This window comes from Rhipicephalus sanguineus, chromosome 4, assembly GCF_013339695.2.
Source record: "Rhipicephalus sanguineus isolate Rsan-2018 chromosome 4, BIME_Rsan_1.4, whole genome shotgun sequence".
NCBI lineage: Eukaryota > Metazoa > Arthropoda > Arachnida > Ixodida > Ixodidae > Rhipicephalus > Rhipicephalus sanguineus.
The window spans coordinates 142509421-142529444 of record NC_051179.1 but is presented as its reverse complement, the minus strand read 5'-3'; the positions used below and the strand labels follow the sequence as shown (position 1 = coordinate 142529444).

General features: G+C 47.7%; 1 pseudogene; it reads right to left on the bottom strand.

Annotated features, from left to right (window-relative positions):
- Positions 1-5064: 5064 nt before the first annotated feature.
- LOC125758315 (uncharacterized) lies at positions 5065-6547 on the bottom strand (annotated as a pseudogene).
- Positions 6548-20024: the final 13477 nt, after the last annotated feature.

Below are 20024 nucleotides of genomic sequence, written 5' to 3'. Positions count from 1 at the left end.
GTTAACTGTGTGATACAGCCAGCGTATACATCGCAACTGTATAAAAACAACCAAAAGAACCCTGGTTTTACATTTATTGAAGCTGTATATAGCGTTGATGAGTTAATGGAGTAGAATAGAAGTTGTCTGCTTCGCAATGGGCCTCCGCGCTGGTGCGCCTTCTGCGCACCGCACACGCACCAAATTTATTCTGACGGCTTTATTAGCGGCAAACAATCAAAACATTTCATGTGACTTCAACCACGCCACGTATTTTCGTGTTTGCTACACGACTGGTTGGATTACAGGATTATAACTTCTTTGTGTGCGCGCTACAACGACGTGCTGTCCAAGACTATGGTATCGCCCGCGGAATGTTTAAATGATCGATGAGTTATGTTTGCACTTTCAACGCTTCACACAACCAGACGTGTTCACTTTGAATAAATGTTCTCGGTGATCGGGAGGCCGGAGAAGCAGCGCGGCGCCATATTTTGCTCAGGAATTTCACGTCCTCTCCTCGCGGCAGTGGGGCAGCGCGGTGGTCGCTGGTCATAAAACACTTGCCACTTGACGGCTGCTCGGCCCACGACGGTTCAAACGGGGCTCCTTGCTTTCAATGCCTTTGAAAACGAGGGGGGGGGGTTGAGGAAGATGGCGGGAGACGACGGCTCCTCGGAAGATGCGTACGCGCTTCGGCCCCTTCTGCCAGGCGGCTATTCTTTTTCTGTCAGTGGCGGTTACTTTCCCTCGTTCGGGCTCCCGGCATCGGCGGGCGCCCGCCCCTCAGTATTCAGTCGAGAGTCATCGGGAAAAAACGGAGTCGGATACCGAGACAGGATGCCACGATTCTACGGATACCGAGATTCGACGGCGATGCCGCAGTGAGAAGGCAGCTGCCCTGTTCTTCATCGGGCCTGACTGTTTTGACTTTTGAAGAGCGATCCGCAGATGAGCGCCGATGTGTTCTGACAACTCGCAAACATTCCGCCCGATTTTTGTGTTCGTATCGCGTTCAGTAAGGGCTCATTCAGACAGCCGTCAAACGCTCCGTCACGTCAACGTCGCGGCGCCGATTTCCGTCAGGGGAGAGGGTTTCCGAGACGTTTTCTCCGGAAAAAACGGTCGACGGCGTCGTAGAGCAGTGCTCTACGTTTCCGTCGCCGGCACGGGGACGGAGCGCCGCCCCTAGAAAATGGACCAATCAGAAATTAGGAAGCCGGCCTCTAAATTTGGCGATTTTACAAAGCAAGAGCTGGCAACAGGGGAATTGGCTGCGCAAAAGTCACTGTCGAATCCGAATCCACAGCTGTGTTTACCAGCCGCCAGCCAGCCGCGTACTACGGTCCCTAGAATATTCTAGGGACCGTACGCATACTGCACAGCCGCGTTTGAGTTTGTTTGAGTGTAGTTTGAGTTTACGTTTGGAGTTCTGAGTGCTGGGAAGAGCCACGCGTCTAGCATACGGCGCCCGTGTCCGTGGCCTTGGAATACTGAACGCGCGCCTGACTGAATGGGCCATAAAACGGGGGAACAAGTGCACCAGTGTCAGTGGTTGTGTGCGTGTGTGTGTGTGTGTGTGTGTGTGTGTGTGTGTGTGTGTGTGTGTGTGTGTGTGTGTGTGTGTGTGTGTGTGTGTGTGTGTGTGTGTGTGTGTGTGTGTGTGTGTGTGTGTGTGTGTGTGTGTGTGTGTGTGCGCGCGCGCGTGTGTGCTTGTGCACCAGTGTCAGCGGTTGTTTTTGTGTGTGTGTGCTTGTGGTGCGAAGAGGAGAGCCCAGCGGAGTCGGGAGACCATCAGTCGTCAGCGAACAATTTGAGCTGTGTGGACAATTCCTATTTTGGTGCTTCAATAAATAAGTTGTTTTGATTCAATCACCGGCTCTGTCTGGCACGTCCCTCTGTAGTGTTGTTGAGCGAGATATGTCGGACAACGAGAAACGTGAGGGACGTTTCAATGCAGAAGTACTCATCGAACTGGTGAGACCTCACAGGTTCCTGTATGATAACAGGGAAGCCTGCTTCAAAGACGTCCAGATGAAAGAAAATACGTGGGCCTTGATTGGAAAAGAACTCGGCATTTCAGGTCAGTGATACATTAAGCTACCAGTTCGAAATAAAGCGCTAACAAGTTAAGAAATAACGAATTATTGTTTGACTTGATCGCGCTGTGGAGCTCATGTTGCATCGATTGTTGCATAACGATCTGTCATCTATATGCTTTTAAGTTTTGCACATATCACGCATGGAACAAGTCTCCTGTCTTCGTCAGCGGGGATTTACTGTATTCTTTTGGCTCAAGCGACCACAATGCTTATTATTTGTACTGTTTCGTTTAGGAGAACTTGCTGCCAAAAAATTTCAGCACTTGAAAGATCGGTGGAGAAGATTAAAAACGATTTACGATGGCGCCAAAAAGTCAGGAGCAGGAACAGCGGACATCCCTAAGGTTACTTGGCGCTTTTTAGCTGTCATGAATAGCCTCATGGCCAAGGAGCGCCTCGGGACGTAAGTAAATCGTGCATGCCAACGATCTGTCTGTAGCTCGCGTATAGCCAACTTACGCTTTACAGTTCTCGGCAGGCATGCTTTTAGTATAAATGCAACTCTTAAGTTTGTGGTTGTGCGATAAAAGAGCTACTGGCGCTGTTATTTTTGCAGGGTCATTTCAAGTTTGGACCTTGATCCAGATAGTGCTGACATGTAAGTAATGGTTACGTTATGTTGTAAATTATATGTTCTGATGTTTCATTCTGTTTGCTTGCAAAAGAATGCTAAACAGCTAACAGAAATGTACTCGCAACTTCAGGAGTGTTCCATCAGGAGTTAATGATATTGCAATTGCTGAATGCACTGCCAGGTATTGTTTATTATTGTTCATTGATTGCTTTTGCATTGGGGTAAAGACTGAAATATGAGAAACGAAATATGAAATATGTATCATAAAAGGCAAGGCACATAAACAATGGCACTAGAGAAGAGAACACCACAGAGACGGCATGTCCATGTCTGCATGCCTTAGATCTTTTCTTTCTTGACAAAGTTATACAGACTTATGGAGCTTTCTTTTGTCTTAAAATGCGTCACGGATACTCCATGCTTTGGTAAGCAGTGTGTGAGCATTACTTTTCTGTCCATTTCATGAATTTGTTTCGGTATTTTCACTTTTAATTGCCTGCAATATGGTAGCCAAAAGCAATAGCAGGTGCAGTGGTGGCAATGCATAAAATCGAGAATTGTGCTAAAACATGTTTTTCCTGCACAGGTAAATAGATTGCATTCAACATAAATATTCAGCTGATGCAAGGCTAGACTGGTTACTAAAGATATTGGCACTGTGTGTTCGTTTTTTTTGCCTTTTCATTGAACTGTACCGGTAAAATAACGTTTTTTTTTTCATTTGAACGGAATCAGACCAAGATTTGGTGATGACTGGGAAAGGTACAAACATCAACAATTCATTCCCACGTTTCATTGTCTGTTGCTCGCCTTCCTTGAATATGTGTTAACGTATTTCATGGTTTCTTAAAAAAACGTTGCTGCTGTCTTGGCATTACATTAACAGTTTTGATGTTAACCCATGATAACTATACGTTAATGTGTATTCTTCGGTGCTTCATTTCAGTACACACTGGTCACTATTAGAAAGGTATCTGTCAATTTCACCTAAGTCTACCCCAGTGGAAGCAAATTTGTAGACTACAGAGTGGTCATTGGATGGACTTCGGCATATTTGATAGTGCGTTCGACAAAGTAATCATGGACTAAAAACTTTAGATTCAGTTTTGCCGCTACTGTAAATAGTATGAGGCTTTTAATAACACTGACTGCCTCTGATAGGCAGCAGTGTTTATTATTACATCATTACGAACTGTACAGCTACAGCCAGGAAACGAATAATGCGACAACATTGATGTGCGACTCCTTTCTTTAGGTGTACGAGTGAAAAATATGCGTCATCCTCAGCAATCTTTCAGTTCCTCCCACAAGCAGCAACAGTGCTGCCCTTACCCATGTGGGAACGCCACCCAAAAGTGTTGGGCAAGCTGAACCACAACCCTCAACATCTGCTTCGAAGAGGACATCATCTACTCAGCATAAATAAAAAAAGTACGATGGAGGCCATTTGATGATACTGTTTCATTTGGATTGAAGTCTCAAAACAACCTTCAATAGTCTCTTACAGTGAAGGTGATCCAGACGGGCACTTAAACGAAACCTTTGGCATGGATTTTGTTCGCAATTACTGCACGCAAATCAAACATTTGAAACAGTGACTAGAAATGTTCATGAATGTGAAATGAAATCTTTATTGCAGGCAGAAGACAAAAGATGCTAATGAGGAGGACATGAAGCAGGTGACGGGCGCCTTTATGCAAGCTGTCAGCGCCACAGCGCACAAACAACCCGTGCATCGATGCAACTCTTTTTTTATTTTATGGCGGCATCAGCGAAGGAATTGACGCCAGTGCAGCAAGATAGGCTTATGCACGCATGTCAAAAGGCATTGCTTGAAATTAAATAACTTTAAATGCGAGTGAATGTTTATTTACATATAGTAGGGCATGCTAGCACTCCTCTGCATGTGCTCATTTCCTTGGAGCATTCCTGTGTATATAATCCAACTGTCACTCAACTTGGCCCGGTCCCAAGAAATAGTTCCTAAATGTCTGACGAACTTTTTGCGCTGCGTGGGAAGGTTTGTTTGAGGCTAACTTTGACGCTTGTCTAAACACTGGCACTGTTTTACTATCCTGTCGCCACTCGCCGTCCATTACCTCATCAGTCCAAGATTCTGTGTCCACTAGCCTGGAAGGACAGTATTTCTCTTTCTCCTCTTTTTCAGTTAACAGGAAATTATGCAGCGCCACACATGCAAGTACGTATCTGTTGACATTCTCGTCAGTGGCCTTAAACCTCCTTCTCAAAATGCGCCAGCGACTAGTTAGTATGCCGAACGCGTTCTCAAATACACGCCTTGCCCGAGTATGATGGTAATTATAAATTCTCTCACTGTCTGTTTTTATGTAACGCTTTGATAAGATCGCACGAGGTATTCTTTCAAGGGAAATGCTTCATCCCCAAGAATCACATAAGGGGCAACATCTCCTCCTGGAATTGCAGTGGATTGAGGAATACCCAGCTTTCCTGTCTCAAGGGCTTTGCAAAGCGTACTCCTTCCGAAGACGCCCCCGTCGCTTTCTCCACCAGAGTGACCAACTTGCACGTAGAGGAATACGTATGCAGAGTCACACACAGCCATAAAAATTTTGCTAAAGCTTCCTTTGTAGTTGAAGTTCTCAGATCCTGAATTACATGGGGCTTCGACTGTGACATGTTTGCCATCAATACTGCCTGCAAAAAAAAAGTGAGAACTAAGTTGCCATAATTTTAACAGAGGAAACGGCAGCATGCACACAGGTGGCATCATACAAGATATTCCTTTTTACGATAAACATCTACGATTTAGATACTGTACTTTCATATCGCTCAGTACACTTATTGATATGTTTCCGTGTGCTTAGGTAGTTACAAAACATTTTAAATGCGAAATAAGTGTTTTTAGGCAGTCACACAATACACTTCTAGCCTGCAACTTGCATTGATACAGTGCTCCACACAGCCCTACAGAAGTGTTTGTATCGAAATTCTCATTTCTGCTTAGTAAAAAAGTTTTCTTGGACCACTTACCGACGCAGTTAGGAAAATTCCACCGCTGCTCAAAACCTCTGCAATATCGCGCCACTCCTCGGATTTCGTAGGGCACTTAACGTATCTCTTTTTCTGGGTTCTCAAATCACTTGCGTGGTTTCTGAAATAATATCGGAAACAGTCGATCTTCCAATCATCTATGAAAATGACAACGAGCGCTGAGTGTCACCACTTGCAAAAAACCTGAAAGAAATCGAAAAAATGCATATAGAGTGAGGAAAAATAAACACACCAATCTTTAGAAAGCCAAGAACCTTGATGAGCATATTCATTAAATTATTTACCTAAGCGTTATTTCGAGTCGTGTCCGCGCCGGGATGGCTATTCTCCAGTTGGTGTCCAGTCGCTCGATCTCACTTCTAACCAAACACAGCAACTTCTCGAACGTCGCCTGAAACATCCTCATGTAGCTGCGCGGAAATTTGTACTTATGTATAAAACATTTTCTAACGCTAGCCCATGCACAGTACTGCAGTAATGAATATCTTGAAAAGAACGAGAAATCATAATTTATTACGCTCTAACAACACATAAGGTGCATCTAGCCTCGGGCGTTGCTCGGCTACCACGAACTGCACGCACTGTGGCCACAGTAAACAAAATGACAACGTACGAGTTGCGTCCGAAGCAGTTATGATAAATGAGTAATAACACCAAAAATTAGGAAGTACTATTCTACACGAACATACCATGCCGTGTACTTACTCGAAGTAGTATTCAGGGTCGGAGTGGCGCAGCAAAGGAATCAGCAAAGATGAGTGGCCAACTTGCTATGTCTACACATGTTTCGGACCCAGGTGCTTCTCCGTCGCCGCGCTTTGCGCGCTCGTTGCTTTCTTCGCTTGCATAGCAATAACATCAGCATATAACCGTCAAGCATCACGACAGTAGATGCGATGTTGCTGTCGGTCGCCATTTCTAGAGTGGCCAGTGTTGCCAGTTGCAGTGATCAACACCGCTCAATTTCTTGCTATACGTTCATAATGCACTATTAAACCGTTCCTTTTTTGTTTACGTTAACATTATACCGACAAAAGTTGTCTTAGTTCATTTCCTGAAAAATGATGATCTTATTTCTCCGCGTTTAACCGAACATGAAAACAGTCGGTCAACACTGCACAAGAACGTTCTGCTGTCGACGTCGCAACCGCCATCGTCTGTTCGTACACTGCTACGTCGCGTCTGCTGTACGTTTTTAGGGGCGAAGCTCCTTAAGGCGGCACCCGTTCGTCCCTCGTAGTCGTAGTCGTAGTCCGTAACCAGTCTTACGCTTTGACCTCCAAGGTGGTGCCGGTGGGAGATTTTTCCTGTGCGTTGTTGAACAATAAAAAATTCGCAGCGGTAGCTAAAAGCCGACTTCTTCAGTCTCTCATTCCCATTAGCAGCCATTCTTTACCTCCAAGGTAGTGCCTGGTGAGATTTCTCCTGTGCGTGATTAAACAATAGAAATTTTGTTCAAAACGCCGTTGATTGATGAAATAAACCAACGAAAGACGCCAGATGTTTTGTAAAAGCAAAACGGAAGAACGCCAGATGTTTCTAAAGCAAAAGGAAAAGACGCCAGCTGCTTAACGAAAGACGCCAGATGTTTTCTAAAGCAATGGTTTTCTAAACAATGAAAATTCACAGCGTACATGTAAAATTAAAGTGAGCTGCAAGTCGTCATAACTCATCGAACCTTTAGTATAAACGCGCCCTATCTCACGTCGGTGATGATGTACTGGGCAGAATTCACGGAAGATTCGCGGTTTACCGATGAACCTCCGCAGCTTCGCCCACTAATCATCATTCACTCCGTGGATATGCTGTGATTTTTTTTTGACGTGACGTTGACGTGACGGAGCGTTTGACGGCTGTCTGAACGAGCCTTAAGTCGTTTTTTTTCCTTCGTCGCACGTTTTTCCGTGGTTTTCGTAAGTGAAATGTGTGCTGCGTTTATTATTGCCTACATTACCGCGTAATTTTTTAAAATTTGTTAACTTGTGAATACGGATGTGGTGGGCTTTATTGTGCGCTTCGAAGTAGGTTCGTTAAGTTCTCGCCCTTAGCGATGTTGTCAGCATTTGCGTGTGCTATTTTAGCAAGGTGCATGTTGGGGCTAGTTGGTACTCCATTTGAACATCTAAATAGCGCGAACTTCAGGGACGAAAAACAGCGCTTGTGTGTGTCGCATTCTCCTGTCTTTCGTCCCTGAAGTTCGCGCTATTTAGATGTTGAAATGGAGTACCAACTAGCCCAAACATGCACCTTGCTAAATTATATTTGTAGTGCGTCAGCTTAACACCCGTTTTTTTGCCCTTCGCCGCTCGATTCGCGCAAAGAAATGATGTATTTGTAACACACAAATTTTTATTAGTCGTGAAGTTGTCGCAGACTTTCAAGCTCTTGCCGCAGTCACCTTTTAATAATAAATAGGCGATGAACTTTCTCGTAGTTCAAGGTGGTTATGGATCTCGGCTGTATCGAATGTCTGTTCACGTGTACATGTTCATTTATTTCATTTTCTATCACGCTTCGCTTTTCACTGACTTCCTTTTCAACCTTCGGTGAACTGACAAATCAAATAAGCGCTAACACCTAGGGAGGCTGTGTGTGTTTGTGAGTGGTCCCGTTTCCCTGATGTCTAATATAAGGACGTTATTGAAGGTAATTAGTGTAGGTTCTGTGCAGCTGTTATCTGCCAGCAAGCGGTCAGCAGAACAAAGCGCGAAATGCGAAATTATTTTCAAAACTTGCAGTATCTTTGCCATATATATACATGCAGAATATACTTGTGTGTTGTACTCTCAGCTTTTGTACGCTGATTATCCCTGCTGCTTGCCTAAAAGCAAAAGCGTGGGCAACATGCATTTATTTACGTGCACAAAAATCTACCTCACGTTAAACTACACATTCAGTGGAAAATGTCGAAAAGATATTGACATAGCTAACGAAAAGGCTGGCAAGAACCAGCGTTAAACGCTGGAAATGAAAGAACGATGGTGCAGCCAACGATAAAGGCTGGCAAAAAATATTGGAGCTGCCAATATATATACAATATTGGCGATACGTACGACGGACAATGTTGGCTACAGCCATCCTTGCCATTATTGGGAAATCATTGGCATCCAATATTGGACCAATGCATATTTAGGTGTAGCAAAACCCCAAAAGCCAACGCAGGACCAATTTTTCTGCCAATGTTTACCAACATTTTTCCGAGATTGGTCCAATGCCGGCGTGCTGACTGGGTGGGCATGCTACCGAGCTCGCGTCGTGGAACGCGAAGAGCGACGCTACGCGCGTCGTATCTTCCGTGTAGCCTGGCCGTTATTTCTCACAGGGCGAGCGGGGAACGCGGTCGACAGGCGGGCGAGAGGAGGCAGCGTAGGAGAGGAGAGAGAAGGGGAGGGGACGCGCATGCGCTCGAGCTCATCGCGGCGTTGCGCAGGAGAGAATTTTGGCATGTCTAGCCGGCGTTTCAGAGGAAGAGTGGGAAGGGGGAGGGGAGAGGGGAAGTGGAGAGGGGTATAAGAGATGGGAGGGGAGAGGGGAAGTGGAGAGGGTAGATGAGAGGGGGAATGGAGAGGATGCGTGTGGAGAGGGTATGCGCATGCGCAGAAAGGGTGGTCACGCCGCACACCACCACCGGATTGAGCTCCGCCTTAAAGGGGCCCTGCAACACTTTTCGAGCATGCTCAAAAGGCGCTGCCGATCGGTAGTCGAGGCTCCCGAGAACACGCGAGCCAAATATTATAGCGATGCGCACGGCCTGGAATTTACAATAAATTCTCAAAATCAGCTGAAAATCGCTCCCTCTTCTCTCGACAAATGATGTATTAGTCCGCAAAATATGACGCGATTGTCGGCAGTTCCACCATTGGCTGATGTTATAATCACGATAACACCCTCATTATTACTTTCGTTGTTAATTTTGAGTTCGATAAGTAGATAATATGTATGTTTATATTCTGTTATCGCGTTAAAAACACCGAACAAACATTAATATTAGCACTTCCGGTCTCACCGACAGCTCGTCTGCTCGTAGTTGCGTGGTTCCGTTTTCTTCGCCATGCGCAGTGCCGAAAACGTGAATATTTCTGTGCTTTTGACCATCGCCGGTTGCCGTTGAGAGTGGCAGCCGTTCGAGTCTTGCCTCGTCAGCTGGGAACTGCATCGTCGGCACGTTCTCACGACCGACCGAGGCAGCCGAGCAGCATGTCTCCAATAACAATGCTGGCGTCCGGTAATGGCGGCGCTTTGGGGTCGTCTGCCAGTGCCGTCTTACGAGGCGGTGTATCGGAGTATGGGCCGAAACCGATCTCAGCTGTCATTCGTTCCAAACGAGCGCGCAGGTTTGCTTCCATGGTTGGCAGAGCGATGAAAACACTACGGCGTTCGAGGTGCACACCCAACATTACCAAACCGACGCGCAGTTTTCAAGCACGCGCGATACACATCGGCTCCGCTCGACGAGAACGACGCAAGCCGACCGGAAGTGGCGGCACAGACCACGTGGTTGCGCCCAGACGTCAGAGAGGATAAAATGAAGAAAAAATTTCCTCCGGCGCTCTTGGGCGGAGCCTCGCTCGTCTGCGCTCCCTCCCTCGAGTCGCTGCCTGTCGCTGCTTAGCTCTCCGCGCGCTCGCGGCGTTGAGTTGAGGGAGAAAGCTGCGGAACGTGATCTCTATAATTTGGTAACACCACTTAGACTTGACGGATTCGAAAAATCTTTGCGGCATATGACTCGTGAAGAGTCATACGTCAATAGCGAGACTATTCCAATATAACTAAGAAAGGTGTTCCAGGGCCCCTTTAAGATACTTCGCATCTAAAAAATATAGGAGGGAGCACGCCTAGCGTTCACTAGCCAACTTCTCTGAAACCGCGCCGTCCTCCTTTGAAACCGCGCCAACCATGGAGGAAAGACGCCAGCCTCCTATGAAGCCGCTTTCTCCTCGAGATGGTGTCGCCTGGGGTGCGCGACGAGAGCGGACGCGCCTCACAACCCTGCTTAACACCTCACCAAAACTGAGCCTATTGTCTTCCTAACATCGTTCGGATCAAGGTGGGCCGCTTTTTGGGCATTTTATGCCCACTTGTTGACCTCACTTCGTGGGCGCCGCGCTCGCCCTAACGAGCGTTGGACCGAACGCCGACTGCGTCGGGATTTCCCCGCGGCCGTAGCCACATATTGCGGCCACCGCTCTCCGTGGATACGATCCCACTACTTTAGCGTGGAAAGAAGTTTCTGCCTCAACGTCCGAAGACTTCGTTCCATCTACGGATATCGTGGATGAGGGACTGTTCACCGTGGTGGCGCTCCGCAAGCGTCGCCAGCAATCTAAAGCTACCAAGGGCTCGGCTACCGATAAGGCTACATCAGCGAAGATTCCACCCAAGAATAAGACATCCCGTGTATCGTGGCGGCCCACCGCTATGCCGCGCATTGCTGCGGAAGAATTCACCATCGTGCTGAAGCCTCAAATAACGGTGGATCTCAAAGCTACCTTTCAACCAGGTGAACTAGGCGACAAGCTCACATCATATGTGAACGCTACCAATAGTGATTCTATCAGTGTGTGACCCATGTGGGAGCAAACTATCATCGTTTTCGCAACCGAAGACATCAACTCTGCGAACCTTCTCTCACGAGAATTCTCGCTCGAAACATCACAGGGTCCCCTACCGATGATCGGCCACGCCAAGATCAGTGGGGAAGTGTGCCGCGGCGTCATTACGGTGCACGAACAGGAGACCTCTGCCTCCTTGAAAGCAAAGATCCGCTGGCGGGATGGAAGCATCGCTTTCATCAGAAAGCTGGCAAGACTTCAGTGACCCTCCTAACTTTCGAGGGCCGCCACGTGCCCCGGTGGTTCGTGCACTATAACAGTGTCGTGACCCCGGTACGGGAATACAAACGCACCATACCGGCCTGCTACCGCTGCGGGACGGTGGGCCACCGGGTGGAGCTGTGTCCCCACCCGAACGACCAACGCTGCGGCCATTGTGGTCAAGTTGTGGGTGCATCTGAGGAGGGGATTGCACCACACGAATGCAATCCATCGTGCCTGGTTTGTGGCGAGGGACACCTCACCGGATCCCAGGCATGCAAAGCAAGATTTCGCCGCCTGCAGCAGCCGGGCGGGCATCATTGCGGCCGCGGCTCCCCGCAGCAGCGGTCAGCGCCCAAGATACCTGACGTCACACCTGAAGGACGTCACCCGAGAGCTCCCAACCAAGCCCCCAAGAACCCTGTTGCCGGACGCACCAATAAGCAAGCGCCACTTCCACCCAAACCACCACAGACGTCACAGAAGACGTCATCCAATACACCTGACCACAGTGGCCCCGTGCTCCCAGCTGGGGACTTTCCGCCCCTGACCGATGCTGTCGCTCTCAGGCGGCCGATCAGGAAGACATCCTCTCAGGTGGGCACCGGGGCGAGGGCCGCCTCCTCCTCTTGCTCTTCCTTCCCCACCTCCTCCCCCGAATTCCTCGAGCTCCAACAAGAGCTCGCTGCGCTGCGGGCACAGAACGCGCAGCTTCTAGCTTAAATTGCCACTTTGGAGGCACGCAGTGCGCCCGTCACCCCCGCGTCACCGCTCCCTCCCCTCACCGAAATTACCGTTAACGCTCCAGAAGCGACACCCATGTCCACCACTCCGTCCGTCTCGGAGCCCTCTAACACTGAAGAGCGGTTTCAGGCTATTGAAAACGCTATGACTGCTTTGATGGCACAACTCACCAATATGAGCAAAAGCATCGAAAATCTTTCCGTCACTGTCACCCAACAGGTGACGATTAACATTAAAACTTGGCTCCACGGCGCCAACCCTCGCAGCCGAAGGGCTAGTCCCCTCAAGGACGTTAACCGTCCCACTAAGTTTTCACATGCCATCGACCTCCCTGAATCTCTGAGGACTCCGAGCTCCTACTTGCACAGGGCACCGAAGTAGGCGTTGAGTCCCTCCCAGCCACCCCAAATTCTCAATATGGCGACAGCACTTAAGCGCTGCCCCCCATAGCGAAACCGAAAACCTCTACTTTCTTTAATTCAGTGGAACTGTAGAGGCTTCAAGGATAGGGCCACACGGGCCCATTTTCGACTCTATCTTGAAACCTTCGAGCACCTGTGCGCCGTCGTTGCCCTTCAGGAGCCCGGCAACGCCGTGCGTCTCTCAGGTTATAACACTTTTCAACGGGACCCATTCACGTGCCTTCTTGTACATAAAACCTTAACTGCGCAAGAGGTCGCCCTCGATATTTCAATACCGTGCTCGTACACCATGGTCACGGTCCTTCCCCTGCGCAGAACCGATCCCCCGGTGCACATTCTCAATATTTATGGGACACCTAAACTCAAAAACATCGCATTCGCTGACATCTTTAGCAGGGCACTGAAGCTCGCAGGGCATGAACCGCTCTTAATAGTGGGCGACTTCAACGCCCCCAGCAGGCTTTGGGGCTATCGCAAGGAAGAGATGCGGGGAAGGAAACTTGCGGAGCTAACTTCCACGCTGGGCATCACTCTTCATACCGACCCTGCGCAACCAACTCGTGTAGGTAACTCTGTCAGCCGGGACACCTGCCCCGACCTAACCTTCACAAAAAAAAAACATCAGACACGCAGACTGGTTCAATACCGAGGCAACCCTCGGTAGCGACCACTGCATTCTCAGTACCACATTCTCTACACGACCCCTACAACGCCCCATCGCACAGGCTCACCTACCGAACTGGGACGCCTTTCGAAAGTCTGTATCTGCCTCTCCCATTCTACAGATTGGTTATTCCCAGTGGGCCCAATCTATGCTCCAAACACTAAGAAAGCACGACACTACAATACAGCTCACGGACAGCCATCCGGATGTGGATAACCACCTCCTCCATCTTTGGGAAGCCCGTCGCAGCCTCACAAAGAGATGGCGCCGGCAAAAACACAACCGCAAACTCCGCATGCGGATACTGGATCTCACCCAGCAGGCGGCCGAGTACGCTGCCCAGCTCGCCGACTCAAATTGGGTAGATCGATGTAATACTGCCGGCAGGCAAACGTCTGGCCGCAATACATGGAGACTCTTCCGCAGTCTCATTGACGCCGCTCAAACGCGAGGTGAAACACAAAAACATCTACACCGAGCCTTTCACAATTTCCAAGGCTCCACAACACAACTAGCCTTTTCACTACGGGACCGATATCTCTGCACTCAGCAGGACCCGCGGGGACCCGAGTATCACTATGCAGTCAGGGAGAACTCGGCACTGGACGCTCCTTTTCAGTTACACGACCTCCGCGCCGCTCTAGCCAAAATGAGGCGGAGCACGGCTCCCGGGCGACACAAGCTCATCGTCAAAATCTTAGCAAATCTACCCGATACAGCACACCAGTCTATTCTCGACAACATTAATGCCATCTGGTGCGGAAAAACACCCATCCCCCTAGACTGGAAAACGTCTCTAGTAACGTTCATACCAAAGCCAGGGAAACCCATCAACACTGAGAACCTCAGGCCCATTTCTCTTACTTCTTGTGTGGGGAAGCTAATGGAAACTGTGGTCAGAGATCGTCTCTCCTCCTACTTGGAAGAACGCCACATTTTCGCCGACTCTATGTACGGCTTCAGAACCAAGAAATCTTCGCAGGACATACTCCTACAACTACACCACGAGATACTCCCGTAGAACACCCTCATAACGACAAGATCATTCTAGCGCTTGACCTTAAAGGAGCCTTCGATAACGTCAAGCACGAAGTCATCCTAGTGCACCTGAGTGCCACTCACTGTGGCGAGCGCGCCTTTAATTACATCCGAAATTTTCTTACTGACCGAACTGCATACTTTCGCATCCAAGATCAGGAATACGGCCCTTATCATCTAGGCACGCGAGGCACACCACAGGGCGCTGTGTTGTCGCCTCTGCTTTTCAACTTAGCTATGGTGCAGCTCCCGGCCCGCCTGGCTGCTGTCGACGGGGTAAAGCATGCGCTTTATGCCGACGACATCACCCTGTGGGCCACAGAGGGAAGCCTGGGCGACATGGAGGACAGCCTGCAAACCGCAGCCCATGTAGTGGAGGAATATGCGGCATACTGCGGCCTCCAATGTTCCCCACAGAAATCAGAATTCGTGCACATTCGGCCTTCGCCGAAATGCACTTCGTCCATTAACCTTTCCCTGCGCAGTGGACCGATTAAAGAGGCACAGGAGATCCGTGTCCTTGGACTCTACATTCACAAACACCGCAGAGTCGAGACAACACTTCACAAACTTTGTAAGGTTGGAGAACAGGTGGGCCGCATGGTCCGCCGGGTCTCTAACAAGCGGGGGGCGGGTCTCAAAAGCAAGGATGCGCTTCGTCTCGCACATGCTTTTGTCACAAGTCGCATCTTGTATGCGACTCCGTACCTGAACTTACGGAAGCATGATGAAGATTCTTTGGAGGCATCCTTTGAAAAATCAAGCGAGCCCTAGATCCCCCTATTTCTACTTCCACCGCAAGACTTCTTGCCTTGGGGGTGGTCAACACTTACCGGGAGCTCCGGGAGGCTCACCTAACAAGCCAATACACCCGCCTGGCACAGACACCGTCAGGCAGACGACTCCTAGATCGCCTACACATCAGGCATGAATTCCACACAGAGGAGCGGGTACGAGTGCCCGAACATTGGAAATACGCGATCCATGTTCGACCCCTCCCCACCAATGTGTCCGCCGGGAGGCGCGGGCTCTTGCCCTCCGGCGCGCGACATTTGTTTTCGTGGCCACTACAGGGAGCGACCGCCGCGCCGCCATCCGATAGCGCCTGAAACGCGCTTCTGGGCACTTTTTCTCCCTGAAGACGGCCGCTGGCCTAGGTACTGAGGAGGAAAACGCCCCTAGCTCCACTTGTCCCTAAACGCGCTTCGCGCCGGTGTCAACTCACGTCAAGGACTCAAGGTAAGTTCTTGCATTCCTTGTTCTGCGATGTTTTCTACGCGCGACGATGAAATTTCTCCACGCAGTACGCGTGACAGTTTTTGTATTTTCTTGTAGCCTGGGAACACCGTTCAATTTGTGCGACAGAAACTTATGCAGCTTCCGTCTCACGCTATTGTATGGAAACGGTTGAATACCGCTTGTAGTTACTTTCTTGCCCTAGAGTTGAACTAGTAAAAGGTTTGTGACACACGCTTATGAGAACGAATGCAATAAGCTAGGTCTTCGCTTGTACATTAGTGTGCAAAAAAGCTTTTATTTGCGCAGGTGCCCATGCTGCGAGTGCAGTCGTAACACTTTGGCGTTGGATCCGGGCCCATGGAGAAAGTTGGAGCTGTATGTAAGTACACTTTGTGCGTGCATATTCTTCGTTTGACCATTGCGAAATATGTCAGAAGTGGTGTACTAATCAGTGCGCAAAAATTGATCTGCCAACGTTAAACAAAAAGCATTTAACAAAACTAATGAGCCGTAGTGTCCCCACTTCACTGCTCATGGGCTTTTTTTTCATTAGCTTAATCGGCACAGGCCACTGCTCTGCCAAGAAGCCAGACATGAAGTTCAAGGGGACACAGCTTTTGCATCGGTCTGGCTTTAATGAGGGCAACTCGCGCTGTGATTCAAAATTCTATTTTCAAGCCGTTGTTCAAAGCTTTACAGGAGGCTAACACATACAATAGGGCTCTCGTGGTTCAAAAACCGTGGGCAGGACTACCGCTCAAGGTAAAAGAAATCTAGGCCGAAGGTTTACAGGCTAGTATGATTGAAAATTGGGCGAGTTGGTAACAATTAATAGCTGGTAGAGGCAAAACAGTGCGAAATAACAGAGACCAAGGACGAGTAGACACAACACGAGTGCTGACTTTCAACTGAAAAGTTTATTGAAGAAACATCATGATGTACTCTTACTGCGCATGCTCTTACAAGGCAAGAAACTCATGACGACGTCATGGCATTGAAGTGGTGTTCGCAACCAAGAATAAAGTTGGTGATATCTGCACAGCAGTGCGGAAAAAGGCCCAGTGGTGAAGGATTCATATTCCATTAAGCACACGAACATTTTTGTGCCATTGGCATTGTGTACGTGTGGAAGTGTTTACATTGGGCAATCGGGGCGACGCATAAACTCGCAACTGAGGGAGCATCAAAATTCCCCGAGAAGTAATGTTCGCTCGACGCACTTGGCAATGCACTGCCAAGATTGCGGGTACACCACAGAATTTTCTAGAATGAGGATTCTTTTCCGCCACCACGACCAGTTGACACGCGATATCTTCGAGGCCCGCAAAATACAGAAGGCAGGGCATAACTGTGTCATTCAGTCTTCAATAGCCCTCCAGGAACAGGAAATTTCCTTTTTAGATTCTTGTAATCGTTAACAGTGCTAAGATTACTAGCAAGAGCGAGCCAAAGAGCCCGGATGAAAGCATGCCAGTTTCATTACCATCTGCTATTGCCATGTATTAGCATGGCTCTTATTACAAACACCGACATCCCGGAATATTTTCTGGCTGTTTTAGGTCAGCAGTTAATGTACAAGCTTCCTAAATTCTTCCATTCCATGCTATGTTCTATCATGAATTGGAGGCTCAAGACATCAAGTACATCAACAGTTTCTTCCGTTGTTTGTTATTGAAAGCATGTTGTAAGGATGGGTACGTTTCTGTATGAGATAGATTTTGCACATACCGCAGATCCATATGTGCTCAAATACTGCAGAAAGTTTCAGTATTATCGTCACCATCTTTCAAAGTAGCATTTGGCGTTGTTAGTTGCCTAGTTTCTGAAGGAAGAAAAAAACTGGAAAGGGTGAGTTCCTGGACTCCAATCTCGAAGGTGATGCTTTACCTCCATGCAAATTCATCGACGTTCGAAAAAAAAAATACAAATTCGCATAAGATCTGCATATTTTTGTTGGAATCCTTCGGTATTACTTTTCATGTTAACTAGTTTATTTGTATAGGGAAACGTTGCTCAATTACCTCGTCTGGAATCGGTGCACTGAGTTTGTGTGCTATGCTTAATTTGGCAGTTGCAGGGTGGTAAGGCATAGCCTTTCAGATAGCAGACTTGTCTACCATCTTTCTGGTGCTCCTGCCACGGGCTGAAGCCAATTAAATCCTTGTGAAATGTTTGCCGAAGGTTCAACGGTGTGCACACTAGCATGTCCCAACCGATCAGGACAGAAGATAGTCAACAAGTTTGGAGAAAATGTGCAAATTCTGCACGGTGCATTCACATTCCAGTGGACATTTGCTGGCTGGCGCATCCTCTTGCCAAAGTCCAACATCAGGGGAAAGTGCAGTGCTGCATGTCTGGAAAAAAGTTCATTGACTAAACACCAAGCGATGTCTGCCAAGGTGTCGAGCTTTCAAAGTGCAAAGAGAGAGTAAGCTTGCTCTAACAAACATAGCAGTGGTTATGGTAATGATAATGTGCATTTGTAAGTACATACTCTCATAGTGCGCTCAGTACAAAACAAGTAACCAACTAAGGCATGCAGAGTTTTAAATAGCATAGGTGTATTATGTCCGGTACCGCCTCACACAAGAAACGCCTGCTTGTGTGCCACACCCTTCTACCTATGAACTTGCAGCAGTTGGGGACCTATTAATTGCACTTGCAGCAGTTGGGGACCTATTAATTGTACCGTGGCACTGATAACGATGTAGACTTTCTAGAACAAATGGCTCGGCATCTACAAAAGTGGGCTTGCTACGAAACATATAATGCAGGTGGCACTTTCATCGGTACTAAAGGTTTTGAAAACGCGCAAATACTTCACAAGCTTGCCCTCGGATGCGTGAACATTTCTAGACACCGTGTGTTTCACTTATAAGGATTTGTGCAGGTGGTATAAATAACCATTGCGGCATCGCAGAAAGTGTCAAAAACATGCTTGGAAAATGTTCCGATTTGTCGTAATTTCTGAAACATAGGGTAAGCTGCTGCATGCATATGTTTGACTGACTTCATTGTGCGTTTTGCATGCAGGACGAAATTAGCATTCTGGTAATTCTATAACCAGGTCACAATTGTGAGACATACTGTTGTGGAGGAACTCGTTGATTTTGCCTACCCGGGATTCCATAAAACACCTAAATTTAATTGCACTGTGTGGGACAATATCAACTGTTCGGTTGCACCTGCTTTTGGCTGTTACAAGTTTAGTGCTGTTTACCAATGTTTCGCTACTGCGCTTATGTGTGTTTTGTGGTTGAAATTGCTTTAATTTTAAAGGAGTACTGACACGATTTTGAGACATCGTAAAAGAGACATTTTTGGTTTCCTTGGTATGCAGTGTCAACGATGTCCACACACCGGAGTCGGAGAACACGTATCAAATATTTTAATTTGACTTTGAAGTTTTCATCGCTGAGCATCTGCAAGCCAGCCACAGTGCAATGGGCATTATCCTGACGAGTCAAGACAGTTCCCCCGAGTTTGCAAGTTCTGCATCCTGCATGCAGCCTATATCGTAGAAATCACTGTCAGGGTCACTGGACGACAATTAACTTATTGTTGTTTATGTGCACCACGGGCAGATGATGGATTTGCCGCTAGTACGTCGCGAGTTTCTGTATCCCCGTGACATCACACTGCTATGAAACGTCACCGAGCAGCCGTCCCCTCGATATCGAAACCAAAAGTGTCTTTTTAAGGTAGCGATAAATAAAATATATACAATGCATTCCCAGGCACCACAATACTCGTTTTAGGTTTCTCGACGCCAGTATTTTTATTTAGAGCATCAATCCGAAAATTTTTAAAATTCATGTCAGTACTCCTTTAACGTATCTTTTTTCCTGTCTGTACTCATAAGTAACCTCAACTTACTTGGTAAGAATCTTTAGCACATAAGTGACACAAGGACGAAAAGGGAGGGACAACGTCTGCACTAACTTTCAACGAAATGGTTTATTGCGCACAAGGCACTAATAGACACAGTGGTGGTGCCCTAGCGCTTCACCAAGATGCCATGCAGAGAGATATGTCTTTTTCTGTTTTATTTTGACAAAATATATGGCACACTATAATCACTTCGCGAACTACTACACATTCAATACAGTCAATTCTTTATTCGAGAAGGATAGTTGCGGAGTGCTAACACAGCTTCTATTATCAATCTCATTAGTTCAACTCTATTAGCTGATGAAACCTTTGTGTCCTGAAAGAAAGGTTCATACTCTCATGCCCTACACTGTGACGCCAGCCATCCATCGTTGCATTTGTTCACAAGATTACAGTGCTCTCTTAACCTATCATTCATGCAGTGGCTCATTTCCTGACATACCACTTACCACATGAAAGAGGTATCTGATAAACGACAGCTTCTCAGCATGTCCTATGTCGTTTTGTGCAAGCAATTGTCTACTT